This window comes from Lissotriton helveticus, chromosome 1_1, assembly GCF_964261635.1.
Source record: "Lissotriton helveticus chromosome 1_1, aLisHel1.1, whole genome shotgun sequence".
NCBI classification, from domain to species: Eukaryota; Metazoa; Chordata; class Amphibia; order Caudata; family Salamandridae; genus Lissotriton; species Lissotriton helveticus.
In genome coordinates, this window is record NC_136057.1 from 1,399,053,998 (window position 1) to 1,399,073,253 (window position 19,256).

At 50.1% G+C, this 19,256-nt stretch overlaps 1 protein-coding gene across 2 annotated transcripts in view; it reads right to left on the bottom strand.

The window, feature by feature from the left end:
* Positions 1-11,251, bottom strand: part of ECSIT (ECSIT signaling integrator) — a 113,699-nt gene extending 102,448 nt beyond the window's left edge. For both annotated transcript variants that reach the window (XM_078684294.1, XM_078684304.1), the window contains exon 1: positions 11,181-11,251. The gene's annotated coding sequence lies outside the window, so the exon portion shown is untranslated. The remainder of the gene's footprint in view (positions 1-11,180) is intronic.
* Positions 11,252-19,256: the final 8,005 nt, after the last annotated feature.

Below are 19,256 nucleotides of genomic sequence, written 5' to 3' on the forward strand. Positions count from 1 at the left end.
AAACGCGACAGAAGTTGTTTGCCAGCTTCCTATGTTGCAGACAATGGAGGCATTCTTACTGCACACTGACAGTTTGACCTTGACTGTGCAGTGCTGGTCCGGAGCCTTTTCAGTCCGTCAGCACAGGGGACACATTTCAACCTTGACATAGAATACAATCACTACCATTGTTACACAACATTTTCTATCCAACTAACGCCACAGATGAGTTGCTGCCTTTGTATTCTTTCTGTGCAGCTCACCCTATCATGCCGTGCTCACAAGAGAACTCGAACAATCAGTATTTAGACATAAGTCGAGCCCTGGCTGCTGAGGTGCTTTTTCCGTTCATTTGCTGATATGTCCCTTGTTAGCACCCGTCCATCTGACGCCTCGCGCTTAGACCCTTCTTCCTGTGCTCAAGATATTGTGTCCGCTCATGCAATAAATGGCCATTATGGACCATGTGGCCAGTGTTCCTGTTGGACAGGCCGCATGTTCGGGCTGTCCCCCCTCCCCGCGATGGGACCCGGACCCTGGCTCTCCCGGAATCCCCAACCAGAGTCCCCAAACGACCACCCGAAGTGCCCTGCAATCCCTCCACTACAAGACACCAGCGCCGGACCCAGCTGGCCCGGGTCATCATCCACACCACGACATCGACCCGGCCGCCATCTTGGGGCACTGCAGCACGAGGCCGCGTGGCCCCAACTCGACCCTAACCCGGGGCCCGGCCGGCCCCGCCATCGAGGCACCAACCTCCCCCCAGGAGGCAGAGTGACCACTTGGCGAGTCAATGGGAGAAGGAATCGTCAACGGCTCTCCTCCGCCAGGTGTCGATCACCCCCGGCCGCCCTGAGCGCTGGCTCCACCCCCCTGCTGGGTGTCTGGACTCCCTCATCCCGGACCTCCCGGCCCCCCAGGCGCGAGGGTCCGGACATCAAAGGGGACCAGACCTATAACTGGGGCAGGGCCAGACCAGGACAGGAGTTGTATCCTGGAGTCGAGAGACCCGAGAAGAACTCATCCGTAACTGGCCTGCTGGCGCTGCCGCGGCCCTCTGCCTCGTGAAACCATCGTCTTGGCCTGCTGGCGCTGCCGCGGCCCTCTGCCTCGTGAAACCATCGTCTTGGCCTGCTGGCGCTGCCGCGGCCCTCTGCCTCGTGAAACCATCGTCTTGGCCTGCTGGCGCTGCCGCGGCCCTCTGCCTCGTGAAACCATCGTCTTGGCCTGCTGGCGCCGCCGCGGCCCTCTGCTTTGTGAGACTATCATCTTGGCCTGCTGGCGCCGCCGCGGCCCGATCCACAGACACTCCAGCTCGAGGATTGTGAGCTCGCCTCTTAACACCCCCGTACCGATCCGGTACCAAGACTGTCCCGCTACCCCCTTTCCCTACAGAGACTAGAAGTGAGAGGACCCCCGGGTCCGAGATATCCTGTATCGCTGATATCCTTGCCTTAAGAACCTTACATAAAGCATTGAACTCGACTTGGTGTGGTGCCTGTTTGTGGGGAGGGAGGTAACTTGTCTGTACGATCGTCGGAGACGGTCCCACTCGGGGATCTCTCCCCCAGTATCCAGCCGACCCTCAGGGTCCCCGTCTAACATTGGTGGCCAGCGACGGGATCCGAACCTACGCATAATCGTACAGGAAGTCACCCGACCCACGACACACGACCACCATGACAACAGAGAGCGGAACAACGGAGAAATTCCAGATGGAAAAATTGGAAGACTACAACCACCGAGAACTGAAGCAATATTGCATGGAACTTGGTCTCCCAACCACGGGCCTGAGTACGAAGGAAGACTTCAAACGAGCCCTAGAAGCCTGGGCGGAAACGGGTACGGCCGTACCCCGAACACAAACAACCGAAACGAGCCCCGCACCAACTAAAGAAAGAGCGGGTCTCTCCCTGGAAGAGATCCGAGAAAGAGAAAAAACCAGACTCCACGAATTAGAACTAGCCCGACTTCGCTTGGATGGAGAACTCAAGCTGGCAGAACAAAAAATAACCCTGGAACACTTACGGCTCAGGGAAGAGCGAGAAGACAAACAAAGACAGAGAGAGCTAGAGGAAAAGAAACTAGAGTACGAACATGAGCGCAATCTCAAAGCACTGGAGATCCAGAAACAGGATAAAGACCTCGGGCTCCCCGAACGACCGACCCCGTCTGCCTCGACCGAACCCAAGGTTCACATCCCCAAAGATGTCATCCGGGAATACCACAAGAACGATGATATACAGCAGTGGTTTAAAGCCTATGAGGTGGCAATGACCTCCCACCGGATTCCCCGAAGCGATTGGGGAGCCGGATTATGGGGGAGGTTTGTCAACGAAGGGCGGGACGCCCTGCTGCAACTCCCGGACCAGCTGATGACCTCCTACGACCACATGAAGGCCGCCCTCCTCACTCGATACGGGCTCACACCTGAGATGTACCGCCAACGGTTCCGCGACTGCAAACGGATTCCGGGTACAACTTGGGTGGAGTACGTGAACTTTTTTAGCCGAGCCTTCGAGGGGTGGATCAAGGGCAACAAAGTAACCACCTACGAACAACTCTTTGACCTTATCGTATGGGAACACCTGTCGAACAACTGCTTCGTGGAGCTCCGGCAACACCTCCTGGACAGTAAGCTAACCGACCCTCGACAACTCGCCGTCGAAGCCGACCGATGGGAAAGCACCCGAGTTGGCCGGAACGCACCCAGCGAATTATCCAGATCGTATCGCCCCCGAGGGGGAGGAGGAAGTCAGGGTCGGGGGAGAGACCCCGGCCCCTCGTCACCCCCCAGAAACCCCTCGACCCCGGTTGGCCGAGGAAGCCCTGCCGTCCGGGCCGGTTTCCGGGCCAACATTACGTGCCACAGGTGCCAGCGACCCGGCCACTACGCCAGGGATCCCAACTGCCCAAAGAATCCGAACACTACCCCCCGCCAAGTTGCAGCGGCGGCCCTAGGGGAAGAACTAATCCCGGAAGACCAAGAAGAGTACGAGACCGGTCCCTCTGAATGGGCACCCGCCGCCATGGCACTGGTCTGCTTAGGGGAGAGAGACATGATTCCGCGGGCCCCCCTTCCCGCCAACACACAGAAGTACGGTCAATGGGTCAACATTAATGGCCGCCGGGCGGAAGCCCTCCGCGACACCGGGGCCAGTGTAACGGCGGTCCGACGCCACCTCGTCACTCCAGACCAAATCTTGCCGAACGTTCTTTGCCCTGTCCGATCGGCCGACAACTCTGAAAGCCTGTGCCACATGGCCTGCGTCCCCTTCGAGTGGGGAGGAGTAACAGGGATGTTAAAAGTAACTGTCCGCGATGATGCCCCCGTGGACTGCCTCCTAGGAAACGACCTTGAAAGCTCTCCCTGGGCAGCTGTCGAACGGAGGGAGCACCTGGGGATGCTTGGCCTCCCCGAATGGGTCTGCGTCACGACCCGGTCCATGACCGCCCGCGCGGTCCCCAGCCCAGAAGAGCCCGAGTGGCCAGAACCTCCTCCCGCGCTCATCCCAGAGGAGGCCGCCCCAGAAGCCAGTCCATTGACCCAAACTGAAGAAGGATCCGACCAGCTTCGGGACGTCCCTGACCTGGCACACTGGCGGCAGGAGGGAGGCCCCACGCAGGAACAATTCCGGGCCGAACAGAAAACCTGTCCCTCTCTCGAAGGACTCCGGCAGCAAGCCCTGGCCCAGAGCACCGGGGATACCTCGGGGGCCCACTGGATCTACTGGGACCAAGACCTGCTCTACAGCGAGCAGAAAGTTGCAGAACTAGGGGCCGGTCGGGTGCTGGTGGTGCCCCTTCGCTTCCGAGACTTCCTCCTGAACTTAGCCCACGATGTCCCCCTTGCCGGACACCTGGGGCAGGATAAAACCTACGACCGCCTGGTGACCCATTTTTTCTGGCCCCACATGCGGAAGGATGTCCTCAACCACTGCAAGGCCTGCCCCACCTGCCAGGCCAGCGGAAAAAGTGGCCGAAAAATCAAAGCACCGTTACAACCCTTTCCTGTCGTCACCACCCCGTTTGAACGAGTGGGAATAGACATTGTGGGGCCCCTCGACCCTCAAACAGCCCAAGGACATCGGTTCATCCTGGTCCTTGTAGACCACGCCACCCGCTATCCCGAGGCCATCCCTCTTCGGACTGTGACGGCCCCCGTGGTGGGCCGGGCCCTGATGGGGATCTTCTCCCGGGTGGGGTTCCCCCGGGAGGTCGTCAGTGACAGGGGCACGAACTTTATCTCCCGATATATGAAGTCCCTATGGCAGCAATGCGGGGTCACCTACAAGTTCACGACCCCCTATCACCCGCAAGGAAACGGACTGGTCGAGAGATTCAACCGCACCCTCAAGGGGATGATTAGGGGTCTAGAAGAACCCCTTCGACGCCAGTGGGACGTGCTACTTCCATGCCTCCTGTTTGCCTATCGGGAGGTCCCGCAGAAGTCCCTCGGCTTCAGCCCATTTGAACTCCTGTACGGGCACCCCGTCCGGGGCCCCCTCAGCCTAGTCAAGGAAGGTTGGGAGCAGCCTCCCCAGAAAACTCCCCCGGACATCTACAGGTATCTCCTGGCTCTCCGCAACCAGACCCGGCGGTTCCGAGACGCCGCCAAAGCCAACCTCGAGGCCAGTCAGGAGGACATGAAGAGGTGGTACGATCAGCACACGTCCTCCATTGAGTTCGAACCTGGACAACAGGTCTGGGTGATGTCCCCGGTTGAGCCCTGTGCACTCCAAGACAGATGGTCCGGGCCCTTCAAGGTAATCGAACGCAAGGGGCCCGTCACCTATTTAATCGACATGGAGACTGCCCGGAACCCCCTACGGGTCCTCCATGCCAACAGGCTCAAACCCCATTTTGTGCGATCCGAACTCAGCCTCCTGATGGCTACCGATACTGGGACAGAAGAAGACTCCGAACCCCTTCCGGACTTACTGAGGGCCCTCGAGCAGGATGGCTCAGTGGAAGGGGTCCAGCTCTCCGAGGCCCTGTCCCTGGAGCAACGCCAAGACTGCCAAACGCTCCTGAGGCAGTTCGCCTCCCTGTTCTCCCTCACCCCCGGAGTCACCCCCTGGTGCCTCCACGATGTGGACACCGGGGACAGCCCTCCTATTCGACACCGAGCGTACCGCGTACCAGACCGGGTACGAGCCTGCATCCAGACCGAGGTGTCCAAAATGCTGACCCTAGGAGTGATCGAACCCTCAGACAGTCCCTGGGCGAGCCCAGTCGTCCTGGTTCCCAAGGCAGCTGCCCCGGGCGTTGCCCCGGAGCTCCGGTTCTGCGTGGACTATCGGGGGCTGAATGCAGTTACCCGGACCGACGCTCATCCCATCCCCCGGGCAGACGAGCTAATTGATCGGATGGGGGCCGCCCGCTACCTGAGCATCTTCGACCTAACAGCGGGCTACTGGCAGATCGGCCTCACCCCTAGGGCCCAAGAACGATCCGCCTTCTCTACCCCAGACGGGCACTACCACTTTAAAGTCATGCCCTTCGGCATGAAAAACGCCCCGGCAACGTTCCAACGGCTGGTAAACCAGGTACTGGCGGGCCTGGAAGACTTCAGCGCCGCCTACCTGGACGACATTGCTGTGTACAGCCACCAGTGGACCGACCACCTCCGCCACCTGCGGGAGGTTCTACACGCCCTCCAGCAAGCCGGGCTCACCATCAAAGCCAGCAAGTGCCAGGTTGGCCAAGGGTCCGTGACCTACCTAGGACACCAAGTGGGAAGCGGGCTGGTGGCCCCTCTCCAACTCAAGATTGCTGCCATCCAGGCCTGGCAACCCCCTACGATCCAAACGGAGGTCCGGGCCTTCCTGGGGCTCACCGGATACTACCGGCGGTTCGTAAAGGACTATGGCAGCATCGTGGGGCCCCTCACAGAGCTCACCTCCAAAAAGAGCCCCAAAACCGTCAACTGGACCCCGGACTGCCAATCGGCCTTCGAAAAGCTAAAGACCGCCATGTGCACGGCCCCCGTGCTCCAGGCTCCCGACTACAGCCGGGAGTTCATTGTGCAGACGGACGCCTCCGATCATGGTGTGGGGGCCGTCCTCTCCCAACTCAACGCCGAAGGGGTCGACCATCCGGTGGTCTTCATCAGCCGACGCCTCTTGCCCCGAGAACAGCGCTGGAGCACCATTGAGAGAGAGGCCTTCGCCGTAGTCTGGGCACTCAAGAAGCTCCGGCCATACCTCTTCGGCACCCACTTCCGGGTGCAAACAGACCACCGACCCCTACAATGGCTGATGCAAATGCGGGGGGAGAACCCGAAGCTGTTGCGCTGGTCCATCTCCCTGCAGGGGATGGACTTCACGGTGGAACATCGTCCAGGCCAGGACCACGCCAACGCCGACGGCCTGTCACGCTTTTTCCGCCTCAGCGAGGAGAGTCCCCAGGAAGATGGCTGACTCTCCCCCGCCTTCAGCTGGGGGGGACGCATGTTGGACAGGCCGCATGTTCGGGCTGTCCCCCCTCCCCGCGATGGGACCCGGACCCTGGCTCTCCCGGAATCCCCAACCAGAGTCCCCAAACGACCACCCGAAGTGCCCTGCAATCCCTCCACTACAAGACACCAGCGCCGGACCCAGCTGGCCCGGGTCATCATCCACACCACGACATCGACCCGGCCGCCATCTTGGGGCACTGCAGCACGAGGCCGCGTGGCCCCAACTCGACCCTAACCCGGGGCCCGGCCGGCCCCGCCATCGAGGCACCAACCTCCCCCCAGGAGGCAGAGTGACCACTTGGCGAGTCAATGGGAGAAGGAATCGTCAACGGCTCTCCTCCGCCAGGTGTCGATCACCCCCGGCCGCCCTGAGCGCTGGCTCCACCCCCCTGCTGGGTGTCTGGACTCCCTCATCCCGGACCTCCCGGCCCCCCAGGCGCGAGGGTCCGGACATCAAAGGGGACCAGACCTATAACTGGGGCAGGGCCAGACCAGGACAGGAGTTGTATCCTGGAGTCGAGAGACCCGAGAAGAACTCATCCGTAACTGGCCTGCTGGCGCTGCCGCGGCCCTCTGCCTCGTGAAACCATCGTCTTGGCCTGCTGGCGCTGCCGCGGCCCTCTGCCTCGTGAAACCATCGTCTTGGCCTGCTGGCGCTGCCGCGGCCCTCTGCCTCGTGAAACCATCGTCTTGGCCTGCTGGCGCTGCCGCGGCCCTCTGCCTCGTGAAACCATCGTCTTGGCCTGCTGGCGCCGCCGCGGCCCTCTGCTTTGTGAGACTATCATCTTGGCCTGCTGGCGCCGCCGCGGCCCGATCCACAGACACTCCAGCTCGAGGATTGTGAGCTCGCCTCTTAACACCCCCGTACCGATCCGGTACCAAGACTGTCCCGCTACCCCCTTTCCCTACAGAGACTAGAAGTGAGAGGACCCCCGGGTCCGAGATATCCTGTATCGCTGATATCCTTGCCTTAAGAACCTTACATAAAGCATTGAACTCGACTTGGTGTGGTGCCTGTTTGTGGGGAGGGAGGTAACTTGTCTGTACGATCGTCGGAGACGGTCCCACTCGGGGATCTCTCCCCCAGTATCCAGCCGACCCTCAGGGTCCCCGTCTAACAGTTCCACAGCAGGCAGCTGTGTGCGGTTGCTATGAGACCGAACACACAACACAGCTGTCACTGATACTGTACACATGTGGCCTCCCAGGGCATTAAGCATCTAAAGAGCCGAGCATCGAAATGTGAGAGGCGCTTCGATAAATCATCACGAGGGGGTCGTTGCCTCTAGTCTTGTTATACGCAGATGACATCACTCAGATTAAAATTAATGTTTACCCTCCATGCATGAAACTATTATGTTCGCCTGAAAATACCGCAGGAACGAATACAGAGAAAGAGCAATTCTTGGGCGTTATAAATATATAATATAGCCAATCAGCCAGAGAGCAGCGATGCGCCGCAGTTTTCTTTCCGCTTTCTTCTGGACATCAGCTGCAGCGTAATTCTGCACACAACCCGCGGCAAGTAAAAGACACACAAACGGAGGAAGCAGGGTTTAAACTTCGACAAAGATAGAGCGCTCTGAGAGCGGCAGAAGCTGCAACGGTGTGCACAAACCAGCAAATGACAAGTCCTGATGAAATGACGACTCTGCTTCGTACCCCGTATTTCCGGTGCCCAAATGTAAACAAGCCCCGGAGACCACCGCAATGATCGGCATGTCTGGACCTCAGTGACATACGAAAGAAATTAAAGCGGCGCCATTACCGTATCCCCATTTATTCATACAACGCAACGTAGTCATAACATGCAAGAACAAGGAAGCTGCGCGCTGAGCGCTGCTGAATGGTGAACGCGCCCGGCCATCTGGATTCACTTACGGAGGCACCCTGACAGCTCCTAATTATAATTAATGTACTTCTTTGCGCGAGCACGAACGAAAAATGCCCAAAATGGCGGAACAAAACTACATTTACCCTATCACTTCAAGCCTATTAAAACGACAACACAACGAAGACGAATCACTGGCCAGATGACAGATCACGCTAAGGAATGTGTGGAATTTGTCTCGCCAAAGCCCTAGGAGATACTTCTTTTTTCTCTTCTTTAACATTAGGATCTCGAAACTCCTCCCACTTTCAGTGGGGAGGAGTCCGAGCCCTAAAAACTCACTTTTAATATATATATTACTAAAGCATGATGTGGTAGTGCACTGTCATTTACAGACAGCACATTTCCATTGAAATGGTCACAAACTCTCCCATTGATATGCAATTGTACTGTACAAAAGATGAGGAAATTGGGTTTCAGTAAATATTTCGCATTTGCACATCACCAAGTAAAGTGTTCTAATTTGTTTTAATCATAGGATATATGTGTTCCCTTCACACATCAGATTTTTTAATTGGTTGTTTTTCAAAACCACTGAAATATTTAGAAATCTTTGCACAGTTTATTTAAAATCTTTTTAAATGTATTAGGAAACCACTGTCATCCTGCGGCCTTTCATTTCACACAGCACGATTGTCAGACAGCTCACTTTAATTTTCTTTTTCTAAGAGCAAAGTTAAAGGATTTTGTAAACACAATCTGTAGGATAAAATAAGGAACAATTTGTAAGAAGAATACACAGCTAATGGAACAAGATATAAAGCCATCTTTTTTGCTCTCTCACTTTCTGAATTAAAATAACACCTGTCCTTTGTCAGCTGGAGTCTCTTGCCAGGCAGGGCCAGAAGTCCCTAAAAATAGATCGTCCTGATAACATCTGACTCACCATAGCGAGTGGGATAGTATATTTCTTGATGCCTGATGCAAGTGTGTGAATATATATCAGGCCTCAAGAAATCTACCAACCCACTGGCTATGGTAAGTCAGATGTTATTGTTTGGCTACCATCAAACGCGTGTTGGCTGCTACACAGCCTTGATCACCGAATATACCTATATCAGTCAACATCCTGTTCCTCCTCCACAAATAGGACTCGACGCGCTCGGGTTACGTTCAGGGGTATATTTCGGCAGCTGGTAACGCGTTTTGACCATTAATATATATTTGTGATCAAGGCTGTGTAACAGCCGAAACGTGTTTGATGGTAGCCAAACAATAAAAATATGAAAACCCACACACAGCATTGTGGTCCTTGGTATATAAAGGAGTTCATAGATATTTTAATATATATATATATATATATATATATATATATATATATATATCAGTTTTATATAGCGCAAACACTGCCCCAAGGTTATTAGAGCGCTTTACACGAGCATCAGATTACATTACAGAACATCAGATTCATTTTATTTTAATCACAGGAAATTAAGTGATTTGCCCATGGCCAACACCAAGATTTGAACCTGGCTCCCCATATCCAATGTCGTCAGCTCTGGCTGTTAGGCCACATCCATACTAAATGTATGTGTTTATACACAAGTGGGTTGTTTGTGTATGATCCCATATTGTGAAAATATTCTGTGTTGAAATTACTTAGTGAAGTATAATAAAAAAAAACAGCAGCAAAAAATACTGGAAGGTTCGCCTGGGAGTCTTGCTTGGGAATACTTGCAAGTGTTTGCTTCCACCACACTTCAGAATAAAAAAAAAATGTTTTTAGCCTTTTGATTTCCTAATTGAGGATATATTCTGAAATGTGTACAGTTTATTTAGAGGTATTTTATTGTTTTGTGTTACCAAAAAAGGACACCCCAAAGCCTTTCTCTTCATACTCCCAGTACCCCAGCATGACTAACTGACATATAGTTCATTTTAAAATCTCCCCTGAATTTGCAGTCAGAGAAAGAAGTAAACACCAATCCACATGTTAAAAAGAATAAACAGCTGAATGCCAGAGGACATACCATCACATTTGACCTCCGTCTTTAAAGCACAACACGTGTAAGAAGATACATATAAAATGTGAAGATATCGTTATACTGTTTTTGCGGTCCACGAAAAATCCGTGGGTCGTCAGCGGTTTGAGAAATGCGGTCATAAAGGAACCTGCAGAGCTGATCAAAGATGCCAGTCAATCAAAAACTAACCATAAAGTGTGCATCTATCTCTTGCACACTTTCACCAATCACACTGCTGAGCGCTGCACCACGGAACCCACAAACCACACCTCCGTGGTCCTCACGACCATAGGACAAAACAAAGCCATACATTTACGTCCCTCGTCACAATCATTGCATGTGATAAATGTTACCTCACTCGTATGACAGTGACGAGGACAAGATGGAATACGTGCTATATACAATGGTCCAATTCAAACCAACACACCACAACAGTGCCAGCCTGTCGGTGTTCACAACGAAGAGCTCCCCTGATGGAAGCATCCCCGAAATATCACTTAACGAGGTACAATAGAAAAAGACTCAATCAACACACCGCCCTCCTGTCACAGAATGCATGGGGGAAACGCACCCGCGGGACCGGCCTTTTGCACCGCTTCCAGGACTCACACCTGGAACTGCAACTAAAACGTGTTTTGAAACCAGGAAGGGGGTTAACGAACTAGCTCAGCGGGTCAAACGTTTCAGTCTGACATCAGCGTCGTAAGAATATATCGACAGCTAACATCGCCTGCTCCAGGAGGTCACTGAAGCCAAAAAACCTGATCCAATAAGAAACAGCCACATATACCAACAATAGACGGAAGCATGCATAGACCTGCTGCCTGGCTTCTCCCCCCGAAACCCAAACCGGCTTTTTACCATTTTACTGTTCGTAACTTACACTCTCAGTGAATTCAACCTAATGTCTGTCCTTCATCTTAAACCGGATGTTATTTGCAAGTAACTTCCGGGTCACCGAACAACCGACCTCTAGGTAAAACGTAATTGGAGAGTCGTCTGAGAGAGGGCGGGCCAAGGGATGTATCACTGCAGCCAATCCTAGTGCGCTGCGCAGAATTTCTTAGTCCTGATTCGTTCTGATGTCTGCACGTGTATTGGTCGAGCCGCCCTCTGGTTCACACCTATCGTCTGGTGACTGGTAGTTTGGAGCGAACCTCGGGCGTGTGGTCAGGAAGCGAGTGACGACAGCCCGTCTCAGCTGCGGAGGGCTGCCCGCCTTCGAATTTGGAAGCTAACCCGGGTTTTTGGAGTTACTTATAGCATGAGGCGTGGCGGGTCCGTGGAGAAAACGCTGGTTGGACCAGTCAGGGGCCTCCGCGTGTGGTTGGATTTTTCTGTTCCCTTTAGACATCAGGCCCGTTCGTTGGCTGTCATATGGGACGCAATTTGGGCAGACCGGGCACGCGGTGTCCGTTCTCTAACGCTTACGAGGTATCTGAGCATTTACTGACCTTGGGTGTAAGTGGCACTGGTTCGATCCGCGCTCTGCTACTGCAATAGTTCATAGCTGCCAAGGTTTCAGATTACTATGTGTGACATTTTCAAAATTTCAGTGTAATTATGAGTGACATTTCAAGGACTATGAGTGACACTTTCTCATGTGCAAAATCAAGCAATGAAGATCAGGGAATCATATAGATAGCAGAAATTACACCCATTTGAGTAAAGCTCCTAATGTTTCAGATTGCTTATGTGTGACAATTTCATACATTCCGTGAATTTATGAGAGTCATTCAATGACTAAACGTGTGCCACTTTCTTACGACCAAAATCATGCAATGAAGTCCATGAAATAGACAAATATCAGAAATCACACTCATTTGAGCAACAAGAAATTCGAACTGTGCAGTAGGTGCGTTTAAAGCTATTTTTTAATTTCTTAAAAAATCAGCACTCCCCCACCACCTCAGCTTCAGGTGTGGCTGAACCACATGTAACACATGGATCTCTCTGACAAAAGCTGCAAAGCTGCAACCCACTGAGCTATCCACATATAATACAGTTCAATAAAATACAATATGCTGGTAGACTTTCTTTGCAGTAAGCATATTAACCCTCTGGGCTACTTAATGATTAGGGTGAAAACTGAAAGTGCCACTAGATAAAACTCTGACCTCTCTCCAGCGGAACTGGAACATTAATCACCTGACTTATCTCTGACAGAACAAGTCTCGCTGCGCTGTGAAAATAAAGGCTGCTGCTTCATTGTGCAAAACTGTCAAGCAAGGATATTAAACTTTTGCTCTAATAAATCATAAAAGCTGCTAGTTTAGACAAAACTTCAACCTTAGACGGCCCTACATTTACAGCACAGACATGCAACGTTAGTGTGCCCATTTCCAAGGCGCTATGCCCTCTCCCCATTCTCGTAACAAACATACCAAATGTCATCAGTAGAAGATTCATAAATGAATATCAGACTTACCTGAATCTCTTGACGGCTGTCTGAATGATCCACGGAGAGCTGCTGGTGGCCTGGCACAGCGTGGATGTCGAGCCTGTCTCCTCTTCAGAAAGTTAGAGAGCTGACCTGCCTCAGTCTGTGCCACCGGCTCTCATTATTAGACTCGTGCTGAGTCTGGGGCACAAGTTGGGCTTTGGCAGGGCAAGGCAACAGAACATGTCAAGAGCAGGGGGAAGTAAAGACCTGTAACTCTGGGCCCGGCTGGCAGGCAGAAAATTCAACATCCTGCCACAGAATGCGCGCCGACCGGACACGGCGCCTGTGCAACAATGTGTCGATGTGGGACACCTGACCCCACCCGAGGAACTATACCAGAAAGCAGGTTTGGCTGCGGTAGTTTAAAGCGTGTCTTAGTATAATGAGACAGCTTTCTATGCCACAAAAAACAGATCGGGTGTTTGATGTATTTCATTAGGAAGATAGATGTCTCTGCAGAGAGCAGTTAGAGACGAGGTTGCAGCGTCACTCCTCAATATAGTATTGTCAGGCACCGACCCTCCTGCAAGGAGAGAGTACTGGAAGTGTTTGAACCCTCAATCCGCCGCCCTTGCTTGCCCCTGATAACATGTCATTTCTATATTGAAAGCAATACGCTGCACTGACTAATTCACTACCTGGAAGTGCTGCGCTTTTACCAATCAAACGAAGGCACTAAAGCAGGCACAATCAATATTACCAGAGGAGCAATGATAACATAAGGGTGGGTGGCTGTCACTAAGTCGCGCCGTGATGTCATTTACATCAATTATGTTGAGCGCGTGAATTTCTGTTACACACTGTGCAGCTTATTAGCTGCAGACTCGCCCCCAAGTCTGCCTGAGCAGAGTGCACGGCACGCTGGCGTCAGCCTTGAGACTGTGACAGAAATTAATCAGACTCTTCTCGGTTCCCTGACTGCACTGCTGCCAGGTGCATGAATCTCAAACTCCCCGCCGTTTCTTAGCGCTCGCTTGATTTCCTCTTCCTGGCGTGAGGGCACGTCATCCAGATATCCCGGGACAGCCCCCATGGTATGCCACTGTGTGACTGACAGCAGCATTGACTGCTGTGAGGGCAGCCCTCCCTGACTACCCCGCCCCCGTAATTGGCAGTGTGTGTGTCAATGAATAAACGGCGCCGAGGCGCCGCTAATAATTCTGTTGGCTGCCTGTCGGGCAGAGATTTGATACATTGTAGCGCTCTGCACTCCGGAGCGGAGAGCAGATGCCCGTCGGATTTAACTATTTAAGAGTCAGCCCAGCAATGCAGCATGTCTCTCAGGAGCAGCAGAGCCCGGTGCAGAGGTGCTGCTGGTGGTGTGACTGAGGTGGCAAAATGCGTGACTATACATTTCAGTGCGGTGATGCGGATCACCGCACTGAAATGCGTGAGCGTCACTCCTGATGCGTGACGCTTGGCAGGACTGATAGTTGCGCACCCGGCATGACAAACCTTTGCGGCATTAGTGGCTAAGTGGATCCCATTTCTAAAGGCACCCATTCACATGGTATTCTGAGTTCGGGAGCTTGAAGAAAGCAACACGTAGTTTAATCGAAAGAATTTGCATAATCAAAATATGTAACTAGAGCTGCAAAAAAGTGACAAAGTCCGTCTCTAAAGAAAAGCCCAGACGATAACTGTACATTGTTATGTAGCTAAAAGTAAAATTAGTATAAGTTGGCTCTCTCACTAACAGCACATCCTTTAAAATGTTTTAGACAAAGAAAGGATTCAATTTTTCAGAGCTTGAAAATACGTAAATGTGCAGTACTGAATGTTACCTACACAGCACCAATCCCATTATTATTTTAAAATAACGGTGCACACGTATCTTGTGGGAGAGAGAAAAGCAAGCATTTTGTCAATGATAAAACAAAAAGCTGCTTTTGCACATAATTGACACATTAACGGATGCTCTGCTGAATTGCCTTGCAGAGTTGGTTTCAGTTCATTATCTCCTGTTGAAGATAATGAAACATTATTTTGTTCCACGCAGGCAGAAACCATGGTTTGCAGCAGAGTTAAAATACTTTTCTGAAATAAAGACACATGCATGTGGAAAGCTTGTACACCTAAAATAAAAATAAACATGCAGTTTTCTGCAGCATTTTATGAATGATTGTCGATGCGGCCTGGTTATGCTAACTGAAGCAAACCTAAATTAATCATTTCCTAGCAAATTAAAACTCATGTACAATTCCCCTCTGTGATAATTAATAATTAATTATCACCCTACATCATTACATACATTTCCTTCGTCATTCTTGATTTGCCAATTTCGTCTGCAAGACTTTCAGGTCATTTTACATACTCGTCTACATCTAATGAAAAGCAATCTCTTTGTTCAACCGTCTCATTGTTTTCTTCTCCTTGTCTCTGAAGTTATGACAACCTCTAATGCAAATTGCTTCTTATAGATTAAAATAACGCTTACTATAACCAGGATTGTTACTATTAGGGCAACAGCTATTTTTTTTATACCTTTACCAATCTCCCAAACCTATATCTCCATTGTGTGAATCTCATGCACAGTGTTAGTTATGTTATCAATATATTTGTTAACACTCTCCCTGTTATCAGGAATCGTGACTGCTCATGACTGTTCTTTTTGTTTTCGTCCCTTCCCAACCCGGAGCCTGTTAAGGATCGGTGTCTATAACGGCCCCCATTAAGCCCCTGCCTGTGACTTTCTCTCTTTACTCGCCTCCCAACCCGAAGCCTGTAAAGGGTCGGTTGCCCCCGTTGGGGAAAGGTGATCTCTACCGGTCCTAGTGCCCTAGGATGAGGGACGGTACTTAAGGATCACAAGCCAACTCAGTCCTTGGGATAGATACTGGAGCCCATCTTGGGGTGTTGGTGCCTCAATCTTGAAGGTTGTATCCTCTCCTCTTCCTCAGTTCAAAACAGAAAGATGACTATTCTTCCATCAGTGCACCAAAGTAAATAAAATACAAAATAAATGAACTTAGAAAAAGGATTACCTCAAGCCCCTAAATAAGACACTAAAAAGAGGAAAACCCCTTGCCCTCCTGATCTCAGCCCCCACCTCTAGAGACTTGCTGACACCGAAACGGAAAGAGGATTACCCAAGCCCTCTAAGCAGCCATCTCGAATCAGTAACATTTCTTCTCCACTGTGTGTTCCCTTCTTAGCCACCTATCCATTGCACCAGCTCTGTGAATCTATAAATAGCCCCCCCTTTAGTTATAATCTGTACAAAATAGAGCAAGATCAGAGCATTAAAACTGATAATAAAAAACTCACTTTTAGTCCGGCACGTCATATAATGCTCAGTAACCTAAGGGTCCCCTGACTTCCGTCATTTCCCTTCACTACAATCACCACAGGCCTACGTTTGGGGGGCTAAATGAACAAATAGCACCCACCCCACATTTATTTATCCCACCAGTTCAAATCACCATGCCTGCCTCCACAGTACCCCTCTTTCCTAGTCAAACCACTTGGGCTGAACTCCTTCTTTTGGCCTGAACTCCTTCTACATCTCCGACCCCCCCACCCCCTTCACCCCAAACCTCTCAGCTACCACCTATAAAAAATACAAACATAATCTGATCAAACAACATCATGAAACAATCAATCAATTCCTTTATTCGGTTTTCATGAAAATACAAAAACCATTAAAGTAAAATTTTAAAAACATTGTTAAAAAGTATTACATTTCATTCACTACTTACAATAAATAATTTAAAAAGAATTACAAACTCAATCAATGAGATACATTACAGCGATAAAAAATGCCAAAGGTGGGAGACTGTTCGAAGACAACTAATACATGGTTAAAACACAAATGGAGAACATCTTATTCTCGCACACAGTGTACAGCACCAATCTTTACTCTAGGTTTTTTCTGTGCCTAATACAGAGCTTCAGAAATTGGGCAATATTTTTTGTAAAACACTGCGTCCAGGAATTGCAAGGCGAGGTATGCTGGGCGACATTGACTCATGCCCCACATTTTTAAGATGGGTATTACCCATCTTTTCCTCAACTCTTTATAAAATTTACAGAACAAAACCATGTGCATTGATGTTTGCACTGATACATCGTCGCAGGGGCAGATCAGCAACGTTTTGGCCCAATCATTCATTTTGGGGAAGGTTATCAGATGATGGAATATGTTCAGCCTAAACCGTGTCAGAACAAACCTATCATATCCACTCAGGTTAAGCGTTGGATATGGTTGTATTGTTATAGTGGTTTGAATCATTAGGTTATATTGGACTGAACATTTATTTACATCCATGGCTAATCTGAGCCCCTCCAAATGGCTCATGCACTGTTTTTTAAACATTTTCCTGGGAATCTGAGCTATCAGTACGGGGTTGTAGTAATACTTTGACAGACCCAGATCAAATAAGAATTTTTTCACGTACATGAGCCACCCAATCTTATATGCATTTTCAAGGCCAAGACAGTCCTTCAGAAGCTCCTGGTTCAATAATGTTTTAGGAGATGACCAAATACGATGCCATAGTAAGACTGGTTGTACTTTTACTATGTCAGTAATATACGGTATTCCTAGTTCTACATGGCAGTTAAATGTCGAAGTACATCGTGGGACTGCCAACAAATATCTTAGGAAGGCGTTCTCAACTTTCTGGAGCGCATCAACCCCTCCATAACCCCACACTCCAGCCCTGTATATCGCTGTGCTGATACATTTAGCTTGATATATCTGGAGCATCTCCACCGGTGGCCTCTTACCTAGCCTCTGCGCAAAATTAACCAGTGCCATGGTAGTCCTCATAAAGAGCAATTTCCTTGCATTTATCACTTGTCTCCACGAGCCCTTATCAAATAAAAGACCTAGATAAGGATATGTAGTAGTAGGCTCTAACTTTACATTTTTAATAAAAATGACCTTCTGTTTCTTTCTCCCTGTCCCACAGCTCATTACAAAGGTTTTTTTGATATTTACTTTTAAATCTAAATTGGCCATAAAAATGTAGTACCTATTGAGGGCACGTTGTAATTCTAGTGAAGTTTGGGCTATAATTACGGCGATGTCCGCATAGAGTAGGGCGGGTATTGGACGCTTCTGAAGCAGAGGTAGGTCCAGGCACCCCTCAAACATGGCCTGTTCAAGGCCATTTGTATAGAGTGTAAAAAGGAAGGGTGCCAGGACGCAGCCCTGCCTAACCCCCCTCTCCACTTTGAACGATACCGTAAGCTCCCCGCCTATGCCAAACCTCACCCTGGCCGTGGCATTTGCATATAGTTCTCTTAGAAAATTTACTATGGACATCTCTACACCCATCGTTTCTAAAGTTCTCCAAAGTTTAACATGGCTTACTCAATCTAATGCATCGGTTATGTCTACATAGGCCATATATAACTTCCCCCCCTTTGCATTCACATACTTTCGCATTAAAGGATTCAGGTTAAGGCCTTGCTCCGTGGTACCCAGACCTTCCCTGAACCCGAATTGGAGATCAGACAGTACTTTATTATCGTCCACCCATTGCTGTAAGTGGTTAAGGACGATACGACCTGCCACTTTGCCCAATGAGTCTAATAAAGAAATAGGGCGGTAGCAGGCCGGATTCTGTCGGTCTCTTTTCTTAAATATCAGGACCAGGATTGATTCTGACCATGAGTCAATGAGCCCAACTGCGCATGTGGCTTCTAGCACTGGTCAGTATTGGGGTCCATATGTCCATGTTGTACTTAAAAAGATCGACTGGGACCCCATCGGGGTCTGGAGCCTTTCCCCCTTTACTGGCCTTTAGGGCCTGCTCGACGTCTATTGGGGTGATGGTCAAGAGCTATGGGAAAACTTACAGAGTTACTATGTAGACTTATCTTAGAATACTATCACTCAGAAATTAACAGAGGAAGAGAATACATTTGTTAGATCTTTTATCAGTGTGCCTACCAACACCGCTCTTGTTCCTCTGTTTTTCTACTGTATTTCAGGTACAGCACTGTTAAAACCCTTTGATGTTTTGAGTACATATGTGGTCCACTCCAGAACTAGTAGAATATAGAGGTGCTCTGAGGGATTTGATGAAGATCAACAGTGCTACTAAAGTCCCTTGGCTGCAATACATTGAGTAGACTATGGGATAGTCCTTAAAATATTTGGAATATGGAGGTCATCATACTCAAAACGAGCTACTAGGCTTTTGTAAATGACTAATATCTAAGTATGATATCTTCAGGCCATTTGACTAACCAGTTCTTTGGCTTTAAGCCCAGCCCAAAGTTCAAATTAGTTTTTTTACACAATCACACCTCCCCGTCCTAAAAGCCTGTATGTGTAAGTAGCCTTCCGCTAAAAACTTTGTTGAGCAAATGGGCAAAAGAGAGCGATTGGGACATGCGTGGCAGGCAGCATTCGAGACAGGTGAACATGTTTTGTTCTTCTGCCCGGATTTCTGTGGCCTCCGCAGGAAGTGGATATGCCCAGTCTGTTTGGAATTGAGGATTACCAGCTATAAAATTGCACCCAGAATTTTAAAAATGGACATTTCTGAAGTAATTGTTTTTGCC